Genomic DNA, 19163 nt, shown 5'->3' with positions numbered 1-19163 from the left:
CCCGGCACAGGGGAGGCTTGGGTTGAGGTCTTCCACCCTCTGCCTGTTTTGCTGGAACATATGAACCTCTGTCATATCCCCCAATGGTTTAATGACTGGCTTTGGGGCACAAGGTGCCAGAGGTTCACTTTGAATGGTGCCCCGTCTTCTTGGGAGGTCTTGAGGAAGAAAGCCCAAGGATACAGCCCACCACTGTCCTTTGGTGAGGTAGCTCAGAGCCCATGCCTCCTTTTCCCCATTTCCAGAAGAGACATAAGCCTCCTGCTAGGTTAAGGGTCCCCCCCAAACTATAAGTGGCCTTTGCTCTCGCGACATGTAAGCTCACTAATAGCCATGTAGCCATGACCCAGAGACTCACAAATAAATCTCGAAAGAGATCAACAAGCTGCAGAGGTGCCTCCAGCCCCAGCGCCAGGCTAAGTCTCATCCGGGACAGCCCAGAGCAGGCGGGTGAGTCCCTGCCCCACTCCGACAGAGCCCCAAACAGTTGTAAACCTCCAGAAGTCAATTGCCACTCTTAGGGTCCGAGTCGATAATTTCCCCTTCTGATTCCGCACAAAGAGTTCAGCCAGTAATGCAACACACAAGCAGAGTTTATTAAGCCAGCTAGCTGGGGTCAAGCTTCTAGGCACGAAGGCCCAAGCAAGACCCCAAATAAGGGAAAAGCAGCAAATTTTATAGTCAGTGCTTACATCTGCTTACATCCCAACCCGCACGTATGAATTTTAACGAAAGCATGAGTAAAAATATAAGTTTCATGATTCAGAAGAAAACATACTTTCAAATAGTGCAAACAGGCAGTTACAGATAGGTAATCTAGACATGTTTTCAGAACACTCTGGCAGCTACCCACCCTGCTTGTATCTGGGTGGCTTCAATAGACAGTGAATAGAGGTTATGAAATTATTTGCCAAGGCCAAGTTTTCAGCTCAAATGACCTTTCCTCACAGATGGCCGGGGGGAGAAGTGGAGCTTTTAAGAAAAACAAAAAGATTTAAGTGAAACAAAATGTGAAGCAGGAAACAGGCATGATGAGTCGCTCCTGCTCCGCTCTGTGTCCAACACCATCACATTCATGGCCAATCTCCACAGGTTTAGATGAGCCTCATCCATTGGTGAATCTTCTGGAAAAACTCCAGTATGCAGATTTTTCGACCAAAATGTCCAGGCAGTCATGGGGTTTGGGATGGCGACCTCCCTTCATCTCCCTCTCCTTCCAGGAGCTTGGCAGTCACACCCACAAACTGCCTCTGGGGCCAAATAAGCTCATTAATGGACATGACCCAGAGACTCACAAATCTCAGAAGAGATCCACAAGCTGGGAAGATGTCTTTGTACCCAAAAATCACTATCCAGTTGAAAATTTCACTCTAGTTGTTTCGCCCTACATGAAGTTTTGAATTCCTGGAGCAAATGTAGAAAAGTGACCAGAAACCATCTCATATTCTATACCATTGATATATAGGAACACACACACACACACACACACACACGCACACACACACGCACGCATTAGCACATGACAGAGGCTGGCAAGCTACCTGTGGTATATTCGATATGCCAAAAACAGTAACAAGACTCACAATGGAGATGTTACTGCTGCCCGCTCGAGCAAATTGATAAACAATGAGACGACAGTGCTACAGTGCAATATTTCCAGTCATTTTGTATGAACACAATAAGAGATCTATTAAGCTTAAAGTTTGGCTCCGCCTGGGGATATCTCACTATGTATTCCAAATAACAGTCCTCAGGCCAGGTTAGTCTTTCCCAACCCAAGCAGGGTCCTTATCCAGGTACTTTTCTTTGGGTCATGACAGAATTTGTTCCAGGACCATGCTCTTATATAACTCTTATTGCACTTAGCTTGTCCCCTTTCTATGCTATGGGAATTACAGCTTGCACTGGGTCCATTCAGTCCCTTCATCTGAAGGATCCTCCTTTTGGGGGTGTTTGGAAGAAAGGACAACTGAGGCTTAAGTCAGGTAAATATGATGGTTGCCCAGGAGTCAATCTTACATGTAGCGAATTAACTCCTATGTTACAAAAACCGTCTTCCTGTGTCTTTACAAAAAAAGGACATTGCTAAACGATGCAAGTGACAAAAAGAAAAAAGCAACATGGGATTATTAGTGCATGATGGAATTGGGTGTGCCTCAGGGGCACTCCCGTGGGAATAACTCAATAAATATAAGCTCTTTGAGGGAGGAGCAAGGACAAACCAATGTTATCCAACACCCCTTGTCCCACGCTCTCCCCTCTCAGTCCCCAGACCACCCTCTCCCCTCTCAGCCCCCTGTCACATCCTCTCCTCCCTCAGACACTGTCCCACCTATTTCCCCGTTTTGCTGTTTCTTCCCTCCCCAGCCCCTAAGGAAGCCCTGGACCCAGCCTGAGGGAGGGGGCCTGGGGTCTCTGCTCCATCACAGGCTCCGGAATCAGTTGTTTCTCTGCAGCAACCCTGCTTAAGAGTCCGGGCTCGATCCTGATGAGGCTCGGATGGGGGTCCAGGTCACGTGTCTGTGAGGATGGGGTGTGGGCTCTGGCCCTCTGACTCTGTGAGTCCTATGTCTCTGCTCTGGCCGGGCAGGTTTCTGCTGGGTCTGGGCCTCCTGCTCCCCTCCCCGTCTGCCGCTCTCTGTGCCCCCCAGTACCTGCCTTGCCTGAGCCCCTCTTTCCCTCGTGGGGCTTTACCTCTGCTCTGACTCACCCTCCGCCTTCTCTTTAGATTCTGAGCTTGTACTCTGCTGTCCCCTCTCCTTAATTTTGAACCTACTGGTCACTTCCCTGCTCTTCTGGGAGACACAGTGGTTCCTGTGTGAACTTTGGTCCACATCATTTATGACACAGGTATACCTGGGCAGGGGTTGAGGGACACACTTACTGGAGTACAACTAAGACTGAAGCCACCGGCAGCCAATCCCTTCTGGGGGAACAATGGCCTTGGTAAGTCTCCAGAAACTTTTTATTTAAGCTTAAAAATTCAGGAACCAGAAAGAGTTGAGGTGCTCTCTCTCTCCTAATGCCCCAGCCTTGATTCTGACACCTGAGTTTGGATGCTTTACCCCACCGATTTGTCCTGTTCCTTCCTGGAGACCTCAGTGGGCGGCGCCCTCCCCATCCCAAGCAGCCCAGCCCCTACTCAGGGCACGCGGCTCAGCTGAGGCAGCGGCAGCAGGTGTGGCCAGACGCAGGGCACCCCCAGAGACCCCTGTGAAGGGTCCCCCATTCTGCAGGGACCAGGGCACAGTCTCCCTGCTCATGCCGCGCCACAGGGGCACAGCCCCCCAAGCTCTCCAGCTCCCCCTGGGCTCCCCCATCTGCCTCTTGCCTGAACTCAGATTGTAGCTGTTCCAGGCTGGCCGCTGTAGTTGTGGGGGTCTCAGGATGCGTGGGGCAAAACACTCAGATACAGTCTCGGCGTCTCTCCTGGTGGAGGGCTGCCAGTCTCTTGCCCTTCCTGATCCTGAGTCCCCTCCTCTGTGGGGGCAGCTCTGACTCCCGGGATTGAGGCCCATGTGGGCAGGGGCTGAATTCAGTGTTCCCAGGCTGGAATCTGGGTCGGAACACAAAATCAAACCGGGACCAGCAGTCGGGGGGGGGAAACGAAGGCCTGGGGGAGCGTCTAGACCTCCTGGTGACCAGGCCTCACTCACACAGATCTGATCTGTGCAGGGAGGAGGCTCCCGCCCTCTCTGCACCCCTCCCTGTAAGCCCCCTCTCACGGTTCCTCTGGGGACCCTGTCACCCCGTCCCCAAAGGCTAATTTTAGCACAAAAACTCTAGTAAAATATTGTTGAAGGAAGCCCCCTCCTCTTCACTCCTGCATTGTGGGAGTCCCGTCCTGTCTAGCAAGGAGGACCCTTCGTGGGACTGAGAAGGGGACGCAACCCAATGAACAGACTCACAGAGAGAGAGAGAGTGAGAGAGAGAGAGAGAGAGAGAGAGAAAGAGAAAGAGAGAAAGAGAGAGAGAGCATTTATTCTATGGCAGTTACAGTATTTATGCCTCTCTGCTGGGAGGGGGTGGTATGGTTACATGCAGGGACCCCCAATACAAACAGTAGTAAAATGCAGGGTGTGACATGGGCTTTAGCTAATGATAAACAAATGGCGATAGGATAAGATCAGTAAGATCAGGAGTGGCAACCTGCTACAGGAATTTAAGTAAGCCTCTGTTTAATCAGAAGATAAGAGCCAAGCTTTGTAAAATGGCTCCCTACACCAGTCGGTGCCTCATTGGCTTTTCTCCTCTCCCCTGACACAAATGCCCAATGCCACAAGCATCTGCTCTATGTTCGCCTTTGGAATGTTCTCTTTAGTGCTCCTGTTTGGGATGTTGCTTCCTTGTCCCTGATGTCCTGGGTGTCCCCTCTAGGATCAGGTATCTTACGGCCATCACTTGTCGACTCTGAGAGAGCCACTTACACTGTCAGACTCAGTCTTCTCTTCTGTGAAGTGGGAGTACAGGAGATTTATGAAGAGGGTTGCTGGGCGGCCGAGACAAATGCTCCTGTAGAGCTCAGGTCCCGCTGCTGATGCTGGGCCTTCAAGGACACTCCTCTCCTTGGGAGGGCAGAGGGCACCCTCTGGGTGACAGCTGGTCTGCTGAGTGAACAAAACCCAGGGAACATGCTCTGTCCCTTCTGCACCATGGCAGGTCCCCACCCCGCCAGGATCTTCCTACTCCAGAACCCCCTTCCGGTGACACCCGGGGGATAACTGCAGTGAAAGCTTCACCTCTGGAGGAACAAACAGTCCTGACCCTTGTTCAGCAGATGAGCCTGAGCATCACTGAGGCTGCAGGGGGCTGAACACTGGGATAGGATTGTTTCTGGTGCCTCAGCATCCCCCTTTCTTCCTGGCTCCTGATTGGCCAGTTCCAATGGAGATTTCCCGGGCACTCTCCCCTGCCCCAGAGCGCCCCCTGTTGGCTTCCTCCGCCTGTATCAGCCCCAGGCCCCGTGTCCCTCCTGAGTGTACAGAGCAGACACCCACAGCTCCTCCCCCACTGCTGCTCCCCCCTAGAGACCAGCACCCTACTACCGATGCAGGTCAGGGTAGTGGCCCCCAGAGAGCATCCTCTGGTCTCCCTCAGCCCATCCCGCCCCTCACATGCAGGACTCACATGCAGATGAGACACAGCCATGACATAGGACATGGTCCCAGCCCTGGGAAATGCAGCCTGTGGGCACCCCACCAGCAGCCTCTGTGGCAGTCTGACCTGGCCGTTGAGAGGGTGCTGGGGCCCACATGAGGCGACTCTGGGTCTCTGGTGGGGGCAAATTTGCCAGTGATTCAGAGTCACACAGGCCCCCTCGCTCCCAGGGAGCACTTCCAGCTGTGTCTGAGATGCATGGGGAGGCCTCGTTGGATGTGAGTCTCAAGTCCCCGACAGCAGGTCCCCGGTGCAGCAGTGGCCTGGAGAAGGTGCCCGAATTCTCTGCCTGGCTCCGCACCCTCCTGTCTTCTGGTCACTGTTGAAGGCCGGTCAACTGCTGTCGGAGGAGAGCCTGGCGGGAAGGAGCCCCTTCTGCAGAGGGGAGAAGCCGGGACAGCTTCATCCACGGCGCTGCGCTCACGCTACAGACCGGCTTCTAAACTTGGTGAAGGACGGGGAGAGCGGCCGCCCTGCTCCACACAGAGCTGGTACATATGTGACTCCTCACCACCTGCCAGGTCCCCATGCCACTGATCCTCCGTGTCCGTGGCCCTCAGTGCTTTGGGACCTATAGTTGTTCCCCAGAGCTGATGGAAAAAGAGTCACAGGCTCTTTAGCCGGCAAAACCTTTATTAAAATTCAACAGGGCTCATATAGGGAAGGAGGAACTATGGGACAGGGATAGAGGGGGGCAATGTAGTGGAGTGGAGCACGCAGGAGGGTTTTCACAGGAGGGCAGAGAGCACTCCTGGGAGTGGAGGCGCACCCCCCAAGCAAAGCAGAGTGAAACAATGGTCAGAGTCCACGGTAACTCCATTAACGTAAGCTCCCTGGAGGGAGGAAGTTTGCCCCAGAGCCAAGCCTGAGCTTCTTCTACAGAGGGACCATGATCCCGCAGAACTACAGCAATTACAAATTATGGGAACACGGGCCCCTTCAATGCTGTCCTTCCCCATCTCTGGAGTAGTGTCTCTGAAGTCCTCTTGCCTCCAGAAGAATCCCTGGACGGTTCCTCAATGGGCTGGCACCAGCCAGGCAGTTCAGAAACAGTTTGAGCAGGGAACCAAGGATTGTGTCCTGAGGCTCTAGGTCTGAAGAGGAGGGCAGGTTAAGGGTTAAATTTGCCTTTGTAACTGCTTGGCTGATTTGAAAGATGCTTTTGCGACCAACCGCTGGGCAGGAAATGGTCACCAAGTGGGCCAACAAACTGCTCTAGGAACTGTAAGCAAACATTTAACATTTATCAGTTAACAGTTAACAAATGTTGAGATTAGCAAATTAAGTGACCTATGTGTGATTCCCTTGGATCCAGTAGGTGTAATTCCCTTTGATCCAATATATGTGATTCCCTTTGATCCAATATGTGTGATTCCCTTTTCTCCCCCAAAAGGGTACAAACACGGTTTGTTTTTGAGTTCGGGGCCCTCAGCCTTGCCACTCTCAGGCACGGTTGAAGGTCCCGACATGGACATGTTGGCTTGAATAAACCCCATGTGTTTGCAGAAAGAGTTATCTCGGTTTTGTTCCTTTGTTCCTCCGTGCCTCCAATGGGCAGAGATCTGCTCCACCCCTAACAGGTCTTTCCTATTTGTCATGTCAGAGACACAGGCGCTGCTCAATATAGGTTGAGATCATGTTTCTAAAGTGCATGTTTAATTCAGAATATCTTGAATGGAAAATGACGGAACTCCCCTCCTGGGAGAAAGGCTGAGCCTAAGCAGCCCACTGCAGATACCCAAACATCCCTACCTGCACTCGGATCCACAACCGAGCTTCGTCTTGAGCCAGAAAGCTTTGATATTGACTCTTCCACTTACCATATAGGCCATGCAGTTGTCTGGGGATCAAGAGTTTAGAATTGCTCGGATGGGGGACCCGGGGTGTGTTTCTGTGAGGATGGGGTGTTGGGGGGCTGTGTCTCTCTGACTCAGTGAGTTCTGTGTCTCTGCTCAGGCTGGGCATGTTTCTGCTGGATCTGGGCCTCCTGCTCCCCTCCCAGTCTGCCACCCTCCGTGTCCCCCCATGCACCTGCCTTGCCTGAGCCCCTCTTTCCCTCGTTGGGTTTTACCTTGGATCTGACTCACCCACAGCCCCTTTAGACTGTGAGTTTGAACCCCGATGCACCTACTGGGCACAACCCTGCCAGGGGACAAAGCACCTATGGTATGAAGTTTGATGCATGTCATTTATGACACAGATGCACCTGGGCAGGGTTGAGAGAAAATAAAACTCTGTAGTGTAACAAAGGCTGAACCACAGGCAGCGAATCTCACCAAGAGAAGAATGGCCCTGGTAAGTCTTCAGAGACCCTTATTTTAATTCAGGAAATTGGCATTAACCCTAGTTCAGGGGCTGAGGTGCTCGCTTCATTTTTCTGCCGCCCCCATGTTGGATCCGACCCCTTGGGTCCAAGGCCTTGTTCCATCGTTTCTCCCTAAGCCTCAGTGGGTAGCGCCTTCCCCACTCCCAGCAGCGCAGCCCCTGCTCAGGGCACCCGGCTCAGCTGAGGCAGCAGCAACAGGTGTGGCCAGACCCAGGGCACCCCCAGAGACTCCTGTGAAGGGCCCCCATTCTGCAGGGACCAGGGCAGAGTCTCCCTGCTCATGTTGCTCCACAGTGGCAGAACCCCTCAAGCTCTGCAGCTCCCCCTGGGATCCCCCATTTGCCTCTTGCCTGAATCCAGATAGCAGCTTCCCCGGTCTGGCCCCTGTGATTGTGAGGGTCTCGGGTGCACGGGGGGAAACACTCAGATACTGTCTCAGCTTCTCTATGGGGGAGGGGCTCTACAGGCTCCTGCCCTTCCTGACCCTGAGTCCCCTTCTCTGTGGCGGCAGCTCTGACTCCCGGAAGTGAGGCCCACATGGGAATGGGCTGAGCTCAGTGTCCCCAGGCTGGACTCGGGGTCAGAAATGAGGTCAGCCCTGGGGGTGACGATGGTCTGGGGGAGTGTCTAGACCTCCTGTTGACCAGGCCCCCATCTCTGACACAGACCTGCTCCGTGCAGGGATGGGGTTCCACCAACTGTGCACCCCTTCCTTGTGAGCCCCCTCTCGTGATTCCTCTGGGGACCCTGTCACCTCTGCCCCCAAAGACTCATTCCACCTCAGCAAGCCCAAGAAAGTGGGATGCTTCTCTTCAGGTGAAGTCCTCTACACTTCCTGCAGACGGGAAGAGGAGGAGTCTGCACCTGGGCCTAGTTCCTTGCTATTGTGGTGGATTTAGAGTGCTCTCTGTCAGGACTCACCTCTTTCTGTTGCTTTCTCTTTCACACATCAGACTTGGTCCAAAGCCCATACCCAGAGACCTGATTGAGATTTCCCGTGGTGAGAAAATCATCCCTTGCGACGGAGATATGTGGAAGACGGTTACGTGGTTCATCTGACTCTCCTAGGTAAGCACGGGGTCTCTCTGAGGATGGCCTGACGTGACTGTGGGTTCACTGGGGCACTGTGCTGGTCCCCCTGCTGGCCTGGCCAGTGGAAATAGCACGGAGACTTAGTGACCAGTGCTGTCCCCTGATAGCATGTCACCTTCTGATCTTCAGAAGACAGGCTGTGAACACATCCTGTTTGAGAGGTGAGATCTGAAGGAGAAATTTGGGGGTCCGAGATATTGAAGCAGATTGCAGCATAGGGTGTTTTTCCACACAAACAAATAAAATGACTCCTTGGTATAAATTTTAGGGGGTCTTCTGGAATAATCCTCAGGAACCATTGAGGTCCCACCCTCAGTTCTCATCCTCTCTGTCCTGGGTTCCTCCCAGGCCCGAGGCTGTGGGGCTGCTCAGGCCTTGCAGTGCTGGTGGTGCCCAGGCCACACCCAGCATTGCTCTAGGACCATGTGGTGCCTGGATGGAACCCGGGTCAGTGCACGTCAAGCTGCTCGCCACCACGGTCCCATCTCCAGAACCCAGAATACTTCTAGAGGGTCCTGTCAAGGAGCCATGCTGTTCCATGAGGAGCACGAAGTCTCCCAGAGATCCCCGTGCCCTCCCTGCCTACACTAGGTGCCCAGGTTCCTCTTGCATGCAGCAGCTTCCTTTTCTGGCTGGTGAGATGCCAGTAGGGCTTGATGCTGCCCTCTGGGTTCTCCTGCTCCTGTACCTACTCCTGTAGCTGGAGGAAGCCAAGCTTGGACAGTGTGGAATTGCCCTTTTGAAGAGAATCAATGGTGAAGGACAGCGGAAACCCCCCTTCCGCACAAACAGCCCCTAGAGCAGTTGAGCCAGACACTGGCACCAGCCCAGCTGCTCTCCTGGGGCGTCCTTAGAGGAGAATCAGGGAACTTGACCCTGGGGAGTGTGGACATGTCCTGCCCTGGACCTTCCACCTGGGCTTGCTGAGGCCTTCCAGCTGGGGCTCAGGGCAGTGCAGGGTTGGTGACTAGTCACAAGCTAGTTGGGTGGTGGGCTGGCACCAGGAACCAGCGTCGGCTACTTTGTCTCTGCATCCGTGTCAACCACCTTCATGCGACAATTCCAGCAACATCTGTCGTGGGGCATTTGAAAATTTCCTGGTCTCTGCTTCAGAAAGCAACGGCAAGGAGGACATGGCCATGTGGGAGTCCCGGGATCCACCCAGCTTCCCTCTGTCCCTTAGAAAAGAAATGAGGGGAAGAGAGTCCGGGGACTCCAAAGCCTTGGCCAGGGCCAGACCCAGCGGCCCCTGTTGTGGGAAGGAGCAAACAGATGTCAGCCCTTCTGGGCTCATCCCCTCCATTGGACAAGAGCCATTGGATGGAATCTTTGGAGATTGCTGGGTGACAACCTAGTCCTATCTCGTGACCCCACACGCTCTGGGAAATCAGGAGCAAATATGACCGGGTCTCTGTCAGTCTTGAGCCCCAGAGCTGTGGTGAAGAAGGAGCTGCTGTCTAAGGTGGCCACAGGGTGCAAGTTCTGGGTCAATAACATGAATGATCGGCACCTCTAGCCACTACCTCCTTTGGAGATTGTCCAAAAGGCATTGATGCTGGTGGGGCAGGAGAGGCACTACAGCTTCAACCAAGAGAACTGCAAGCACATCACCACGGAGCTATGCTATGGTGCTGCCCGCTCTGACCAGGACACCCTGCCATGTCCCTGCATGAAGCAATGTCCCCACTGACTGTGCTGGCCAGAGTTCATTGGGCATGACTGGACAGAGAGCCAATGTGCCCCTCATAAGTGACACTCAGGCTTGGAGGTGAAGTGATACCAGCCTGGGCTCTGTTCACTCAGGCTAGCACCTGCACGATAGGTGGTATGTGATCCCATGCACCAGCCACACAAGTCTGGATCGCAGTGAATGGGTCAGGGAGAGGCCACCCCGCAGTGGAGGTGGCTTTTATTCGTAGGGAGAGCCTGACCCTTGACAGAGATCCTAGAACCCAGGGAATATGAGCTGTGATGATTGGGCAGAGGAGGGGCTGAGCTGTGGGTGAAGAGGCACAGAACAGGCCTGGCATCCGGGAGACCCGGGGTCCAACCCAGGCACCTCAGGAGCAGGCAAAGCAATACTAGGTGTGGACAGAAGGAAAAACGATAAGACGGGGAGTTGGGGGGAGCGTGACCATGGCAGAGGGCGAGTTTGGGCCACAGGCACTGCCCACAGCTTGGGCATCCCCTTGCCCAGCGCCCAGGCTCAGTGTCTGCTGGTCAGTGTCACAGTCCACTGGGCACTTTTGTCCTCCAGGGTCAGATCAGCCTCCTGTCTGTTCAAGAAAAGCTGATAGTGTTGATCTAAACCAACTTGTCAGTCACTGACAAGGTCCGACTCCCAGTTGCCGTCTCCACGGACAGAGGCTGGACAGAGGCGCCCCCTGGAGGTGGGTCCTGTCTGCTCAGAGGCAGCTGTCCTAGGGCCTCCCTGCTGGTGTCCAGGCTATTGTACCCTGAGACCCTACACTGGGAACACCCCAGAAGGGCACCGAACTTCTTGTAAAGAGGTGGAGGCCCCTGGAGAAAGGAGACATTGGTGCAGTGATGAAACATTTTGGAATGTGGAGCCCAATATTGAGCCCAGGTGGTTACTTAGATTATCTGGGCACCTGGGTGTCCAGGGGATGGCGTGGTGATGGCCCCAAACCATGTTATGTCTCAGGTCACTCTGATAAACTGTGGTGTTGACAGTCTCTTTGAGCTCATCTGGTGGGGCTTCTGTGAGCACATACACAGAGACAGACACAGACAGAGGACCTCTCCCCCCCGAACACACACACGAGCACTGGGGAATCAGCCTCCTTTACTTGTATTGCTGGAGCACATCTGCCTCACCTTTGCACAATAGCTGTGTTCACCCCCCAAACCTTTCCTCTTACCCCTGGACTGGGGTTGGATTCTTCTCTCCCCTGATTCAAATGCCCAATGCCACAGACATTGCTGTGTTCTCCTTTGCAATATTTTATTCGGTTGTGTTTGCGGTGTTATTTCCTTCTCTTGCCGGAGTCCAGCTCCGGCATGAAGACCATGGACTCAGAGATGAAGCATTGACCAGCAGCTATCGAGGCTGAAGGCCAGGTTTATTCTCAAGCAAGCAGTTTTTATATTCTTAACATACATTTGCCCAGGCACATAGCCAAGTCAAAAGATGTTCTCATGAGTTATACACCAAACAGACATATTTTGTGTTTGTCTCAGGATGTTCTCATTAAAAAATACCAAGTCAGATTATTCCCAAGGTTACTTAGAGCACGAGGAGTATGTACGTGCAGGATGTGTCCTGCTTATCTTGCTGGTAGGTTTTACCTTCAAGGCCCCTCTTTCAAGAGGCCCTCTGCACAGGACTCTCCCAAGCCCCCAGTGCAGGTCATACAAAGTTCATTGTCCCACGCTGGTCTCTAGTCTCTAGTCTATGTGCTCCAAGCAATCCCACTACATCCTCTCTGAACTCCTTAGTGCCCTTCTTGATTGGGCATCTCAGAATCATCCCCATGTGGCTTTGGGCGAGCCTTTTACACTGTGATCTCAGTTTTCTCCCTTGTGAAGTGGAGCACAGGAGATTTATGAAGAAGATTGCTGGGCAGGCAAGCAACCTCAGGGTGTCAGCTGCTCTGCTGAGTACGCTCACAAGGAATATCCTCTGTCCCTCCATGACCATGACAGGTCCCCACCCCACCAGGATCCACTTGTTACTCCAGAATCCCCTTCCGGTGACACCCAGGGTATAACTGCAGTGAAAGCTTCACCTCTGGTGAATAAACAGTCCCGATCCTCATTGAACAGATGAGCCTGAGTGCCCGCTGGATCTGCAGGGGATGAGCATTGGGATAGGATTGATTCCGGTGCCTCAACATCCCTCTTGCTCCCCGACTCATGATTGGCCAGTCCCGACCTAGACTTCAGGGCACTCCCCTCTGTCCCACAGCGCCCCCTGTCAGCTTCCTCCGCCTGACCCAACCCAGAGACTGCGTGTCCCTCCCACAGCGGACACCCACAGCTCCTCTCTTACTGCTGCTCCCTGTCGGGCAGCGCTTCCTTCTCTCGAGTGTCCTGCCCCCTCAGGAGCCCCTCCCGGCCTATCTGCTTCTCGGAGGGTTCCGCTGAAGAGGATACGGGCCAGTTGGGCCCTCCTGGGTGACGTCTGCGGGTGTGTGTGTAGTGGCTGGAGCCTTATACCAGTGGCCCTCTTCTGCTGAAGGTGGAGAAGAAGAAAGATGCTTAGAATCGCTTAGATATAAAGGTGCCTATCACCGAGGAGTTCTGATCTTTCCTGTAATGATCCCACCCCCTCACACACACACTAACAAGAATGTGGTAAGCCCCTGTAACCCACTATCGGCACAGCCTAGGGGGTTGGGTCTGGCCTTTTGGTCACCCTGATGGATCCTTGGGGTTCATTTCAGGTAGTGCATTGGGGGCCCCGCAGCCCATATAGACCCCAGCATGTGAGCCCCAAAGTTCCTAGGGAGCCCCAGGCCACAGGCACAGGGGCGTGTCTCGGGGAAAGGGCTGGAGCTGGGTTAGGTGGCGGTCCGGGTGGGACTTGAGTTCCTGTGACAAGGCGACCCACTTTCTCCCCTCAGGGGCCTCTCAGCCGACTCAAGCCTAGGCTGCTGTAAGACAGCAGGAATGTACCCATGATCCTGATGCCACCTGCGCTGCCCCTTCCTGCTGGTGGACAGAGAAATAAAGGGCTGGACTCCAGGGTCTACATCTGTGTCCATCTTTCTCCTGCAGGACACGGGTCCTTCCACAGAAGCACGGGGACATGCCCATCCCGATGGGCAGGTACAGAACCCAGGGCCCGTGGCCAGCGCTGTGTGTCCTTGCGGCCGTGACCGGCTGCGGCCCCAGTGCCCGCTGCTCCTGCTGACCCTGCAGGATCCCCCGTTTTCTCAGCTCTCCCGTCTCACCATGTCTCTCCTCTGTGGCTCCCCCTGCTCTTGCTCAGGGCCCCTGCTTCTTTTTTTTTTTAAAAAAAAAACTTTGAATAGTTCCTTTTTTAAAATTTTTATTCTTTTTATTGAATCACCATGAAAAAAGTTACAAGCTTTCAGGTTTAAGTCTCAGTCATGCAATGATCAAACCCCCATCCTTTCACCAATGCACATGTTCCACCAACAACAACCCTAGTATACACCCCTCCCAGCCCCCCCACCTGTGTGGCTAATGATCTTCACTTTACTCTCTCTTTACTTTGATTACATTAAATTTTTCAACAAAAACTAACTATTATTATTTGGAATTTTCCACCAACAATCAAACCTGCGGAAAAGACATCATTTGATAGTTTGTTTTCCATCGATTGCTAAGAATGAAGAATATATGAGCTCACGTGGCCGCTGTTGCGGCTGCGTAGTTTTGGATGTCTGATATTTTAGTAATTAAGTCCAGAGAGATTTCTGTCAGAAATCTCCGAAAGAAAAGGCCGAGAGAGAAAAACCTTTCCCTCCAGGGGTGGCATGGGGTTGTAGCTCAGTTCACAGTCAAGATGCATTTCTGTAAGAAGCTACTGGGTGCCAAAAGTTAGTAGGCCTCTGGGATCATAGTCTTTTAGGAGCAGAGGAGCCATTTCGTGTGCGGTCGCTCCGGATATCCCTGGGGCCCCTGCTTCTCCCCAAAATGTCTTGTACAGCCTCCTGGGGCCTCTGTCCTGCCTCCACCCCTCCCCCACTCCCCCACAGGCTCCCACAGGGTTCCCGAGAGAACGTGATTGACTGAGCATCCCCACACCGAGTCCAATGATTCGCTGCTGGTGGATCAGGTGACCCTCTGCTGAGCTCCAAGGGCAGAGCAGAGCCCTAGTCTTCACCCCCAGTGTCAGCGATGTTACTGTGAGGGGTGTGTGTGCTGTGAGCCCTGTGGGGCGTCCTGGCGTGGGGCAGCTGCGTAGGGGTGAAGCCTCACCAGTCCAGGCCCCTGGAGAGTAATGGGACTCGGGACTGTACCCCGAAGACATTCATGGTTGCAGTTAGCGGTGGAGCATACATCTCTTCTTAGACATCATCAGGTCCAACGTGTTTGCAAACTTAAACTCATAATTATTATTATTATTATTATTATTATTTTGATTTCTTTGGTCTCAAATGCATAACTGTTTAGAGGGTTTCAGGAGCATTTCCTGAACCAAAATTTCTGTGTTTTCCCGGCCTACAGATTATTGTCTTGGCAGCCCCCCTTTCTGTACTTGTCAGAAGGTCAATATCTGTGAGAGACCCACTGTGGGTGCAGACCCGGTTCTGTGACCAGAGTTTGTCCGCTTGGTGCAGCTTAGCTGAGCGGACTTCTTCCCCCACACACTCCCCAGTCCCTTTTTGGAACGTCTGTGGTGACTGTTGTCTTTGACATAGACAGAAGGCAGGGGGGAGTGGGACCATGACTCCCAAGTTGCCGCACAGTGCTCCCTGGTCACCTGATTCTTGGTCATGATAGCTCACCCAACTGTGGGACACTGAGCCCCTCTATGGCCCACAGGCTGACCAGCCACTCTCTCACCGAGCTCAAAGCCATAACTTGGGACAGGGACGGCTTGGTTTTGCTGGAACTTATGGACCTCTGTCATACCCCCAAAAGATTTCATGACTGGCTTTGAGGCATGAGGTGCCAGAGGTTTATTGTCAATGGTCCCAAGTCTTCCCTGGGAGGTCGTGTGGAAGAAAGCCCAGGGAACACTTACAGCCTGTCTCCTGTCCCCTTGTGAGGTGGCCTAGAGCCCAGGTCTCCTTTGTTCCATTTCCAGAGCAGATATGAGCCTTCTGCTAGGTTAAGGGCCCCCCCAAACTGAAAGTGGCCTTAGCTATCACCCATATAATCTCAGTAATAGCCATGACCCAGAGACTCACAAATAAATCTCAGCTAGCTGAACAAGCTGCAGAAATGCCTCCAGACCCCGAGCCAGGCTAAGTCTCATCCGGGGCAGCCCAGAGGGGCGGGTGAGTCTCCACCCTGCCCAAACAGAGCCCCAGCAGCTGAAAACCTACAGAAGTCAATTGACATCATGCTCATGGCCAATCACCACAGGCTTGGATGATCCTCATCCATGAGGGAATCTGCTGAGAAACTCCAGTATGAAGATTTTGTGACCAAAATGTCCAGGCTTTCACGGAGTCAGGGATAATAACCTCCCTCCATCTCCCTGTGCTTCCATAAGCTTGGCAGTCATGCCCACGAACTGCCTCTGGGGCCATATAAGGTCATTAACTCACATGATTCAAAAACCTCAGAAGAGATCCACAAGCTGGAGAAATATCGCTGGACCCCCAAATCACTATCCAATTGAAAATTGAACTCCAGTGTGTCACCCAATTTAACAGTTTAGAATTCCTGGAGCAGATGTGGCCGTGGGACATCTCATTCTCTACACCAGTGCTATGCTAGGAGTAGCACACGACATTAGCACACAAGACTCAACATGTAGGCACATGTTGTTAAATCTCATACAAAGGCTCAATGGCTCCCAGGTGAGATACAACAATCCTCACACACTTTCTTCTAAAGAAAAACTTTTTAAGATCATTTTTAGCAGATTATCCATAGAAGCAATACAAAATAAGTTAGTTAGGGCCTGCTACTGGGGCAGGCTTGGGTTTTGGCTGGGAAAATTTTATAGAATGATAGTGGGAAGGTATAATGGTGCTGTGGATGATGATGGAATATTGAATGTAATAAATTATTGTGAACAACTGAAAATAATTAAAAGAGGCCTTCCACATTATTATTCCTCTTCCTGACTCTCTCTTGCCTCCCCTATCACAAACTTGAACATTATTACAAAGCTGCCACCACAGCACAGTTCTGGTCCCAGGCTCACCCCCACACTGATCCATGGAAGCCCCATTTTCGTGTCCTGCCTGAGAGCAGACAGTCAAGACAGAACTCATTGGCATGGACCCCGAGCCTCACAGGGGTGGAGGTAAATGTGTTTGTGGCAGGGCCATTAGCGGTGCCTAGAGGGCACGCTAGAACTGAGCCCGGATATTCTGTCTCCAGACAGGGAGGCCCAAGAGACAGACTGGGTTAGCGGCCTCCCCCCCAAACCTGCAGAGTGTGGGCATGAGCCTGGCATGGGACAGCCGGGTAGGGGGCCTGGCTGGGAGAGGCTGGAATAGGCGTCCTCAATGCAGTGGGGCAGCTGCTAGCGCTCTCTGCACCCTGTTACCTGCCAGGGGCTGCCTGAGCACCTCCCCCTGCACCCACAACCGGGGCCGCACAGAGACTGAGCCCTAGGACAGTCCATGGCACACCTGAGAACCCTCTCCTCCTTCCTGTGTCCCTGTTTCCTGACTCAAGCCGCCTCTAGAACATACTTTGGAATGGTGGATGTAAACAGCGATCCATGAGCTCTGTGTGGAGGAGGGGGAGGGGCATAAGGGGAACGTCCCTGTGTCCATCCAGCAGCCCCAAAGCTCCAAAGTGGCACAGATGCACCTAGAAATGTGAAGGGATGACATTCAACGATGAGCTTGTGCTCAGAGGGCTCAGTCAATGAGGAAATACTTTGGTGGGTCCCTCGAGGAGTCCCGTCGGAAGGTCCCTAGAGACCAGAGCCAGGAGTAGCCCCAAAGCATCTCTCATGGCAAAAAGGAAGACAGGAAAAAAGCAAAACACACCAAAGCGGACCAAGAGGTCAGCAAGGTGGCCCTGCATCAGGGATGCAGGTTTGATCCTGGCACTGCCCCTGGGTACTGGCTCCAGGCATCTCTAGGTGAGGCCCAGAGGCTGTAGCTCACATTGAGAGGCCCTTGCCATGAACTCATTGGCTAGGAGTCCCATGCGGGCACTGGGTTCCCAGGGCACTGTCTGTGAGACCATCTGTGCTTCGAGACTTACAATATCAGCCCCACGGCCTAGGAATGCGTGTGAGGGGCCACAGTCTGTTCTGTGAAAGTCTGACCGAGCAGACCTGATGAGCGGCTGGGCTGGGAGTGTGTGGAGGTGCTGAGCACGCGGCTGACCCCAAGAGGCCAGGGATCCTCCCACTCCCTGCCCTGCACAGCTGCTGCCCGCGGGTTCTTGAGCTGTGCCCAGGCCGGAAACTGTGAGGTCAAGGGCCTCTGAGCTTGCGGGCCATGCTGGATGGTCATGGACGCTTAGAGGGGTGCAGGGACCCCTGGTGTGCAGCCTTGTGGGCGTCTGATGTGGGAAGGGGCAGTTCGTGAGAGCAGGCCCCTCACTGCGGGCTTAGCTTCACTCTGGGCAGTCGGGGTCCGAGGGGAATTGCCGAGCACTCCGGACCCGAATGGGGGCCAGCAACACCAGGGGGCCGGAAGGAGGAGGTGCCGCCAGCACAACTTCTCCAGATGGAACCCTGGCGACACTGAGCAGCAACTAACACGGCTCCAGGATTCGGGACCGGGACACATCCGAGCCACGGGGGGGCACTGGAGTGGGCTGGCGCCACCCCAAAACTCCAAGTGGTCCCGGCCGCCGGAAGTCACGCCCTCGACCCACCCTCGGCGCCATCTTGCTGACACAATCCACAGAGAAGCGGCAGGCATTCTGGTGAACAACGCGGCCCGGACAATGCTCCGGACCCGAATTGGGGCCAGCAACACCGGGGGGCCGGAAGGAGGAGGTGCCGCCATCACACCTTCTCCAGATGGAACCCTGGCGACACTGAGCAGCAACTAACACGGCTCCAGGATTCGGGACTGGGACACATCCGAGCCGCGCGGCCGTGTTAGCGGCCGCGCGACCTTTTCTAAAATCTGAAAACATACAATCTTTTAATGGAAAACTAATTATCAAATGCCTCCTTATTAGGGTTATCTTGTTTGGGGATATAACTCCCACAACAATAGTGAGTTTTGTGATGAAATATGGAACGTAATCAAGGTGAAGAGAAACTAAAGTGAAATTCATCAGTTATACAGTTGGGGTGGGGGGCGGGGGGTATACCGGGGATTTTGGTGGTGGAATATGGGCACTGGTGAAGGGATGGTGTTTGAATATGGTATAACTGAGACATAAACCTGAGAACTCTGTAACTTTCCACATGGTGATAAAATTTTTTAAAAAATAAAAATTAAAAAAAAAATTGCCGAGCACTCAGCGTGAGAGTCAGAGATTGGCAGTTGGGGATGGCAGCGCCCTGAGAAGTTTCTGGTACACGCTGTTCTCACTAGGAAGAGCAATTCGATACTCTAAGCCCGGCTTCTTCTAATCAAAGTCTGTCACAGGTCTGAACTCTCATTGGAGGAGCATGAGGCTTGTTCTGGGGGTCCTCAGGGCTACAACCAGTGCTGCTCAGGGAGCCCATGAGGACCCATTAGGGCCGTGTGGGGCCATGTGGGGCTGTGTGGGGTCAGGCTTGGACCCCAGGCAGGTGCTGCAGCTCTTGGTGGCCCCTCCCTGTCTGTCTAAAGCTGTTACTCGGCACAGAGCCTGACTGATACAATTCATGGTTCTTGCTGCAGCCTGTGGGGCCTACGCCCTGTGTCCACACCAGGTGGCAGTGGGTTGGGGTTTCCGAGGGTGTGGATGTGTTTCTGGGTGTGGGGCAGCTGGGCGAGCGGCCTGGTCTCTGAAGAGTTCTGGCCAGCAGGTGCTCTGGTCCCCTCGGGGTGCTGGAGAGCAGGCGCCAGAG

Source organism: Sorex araneus, chromosome 6 (assembly GCF_027595985.1).
Source record: "Sorex araneus isolate mSorAra2 chromosome 6, mSorAra2.pri, whole genome shotgun sequence".
NCBI classification, from domain to species: Eukaryota; Metazoa; Chordata; class Mammalia; order Eulipotyphla; family Soricidae; genus Sorex; species Sorex araneus.
Note: the sequence above shows the minus strand (reverse complement) of the source record.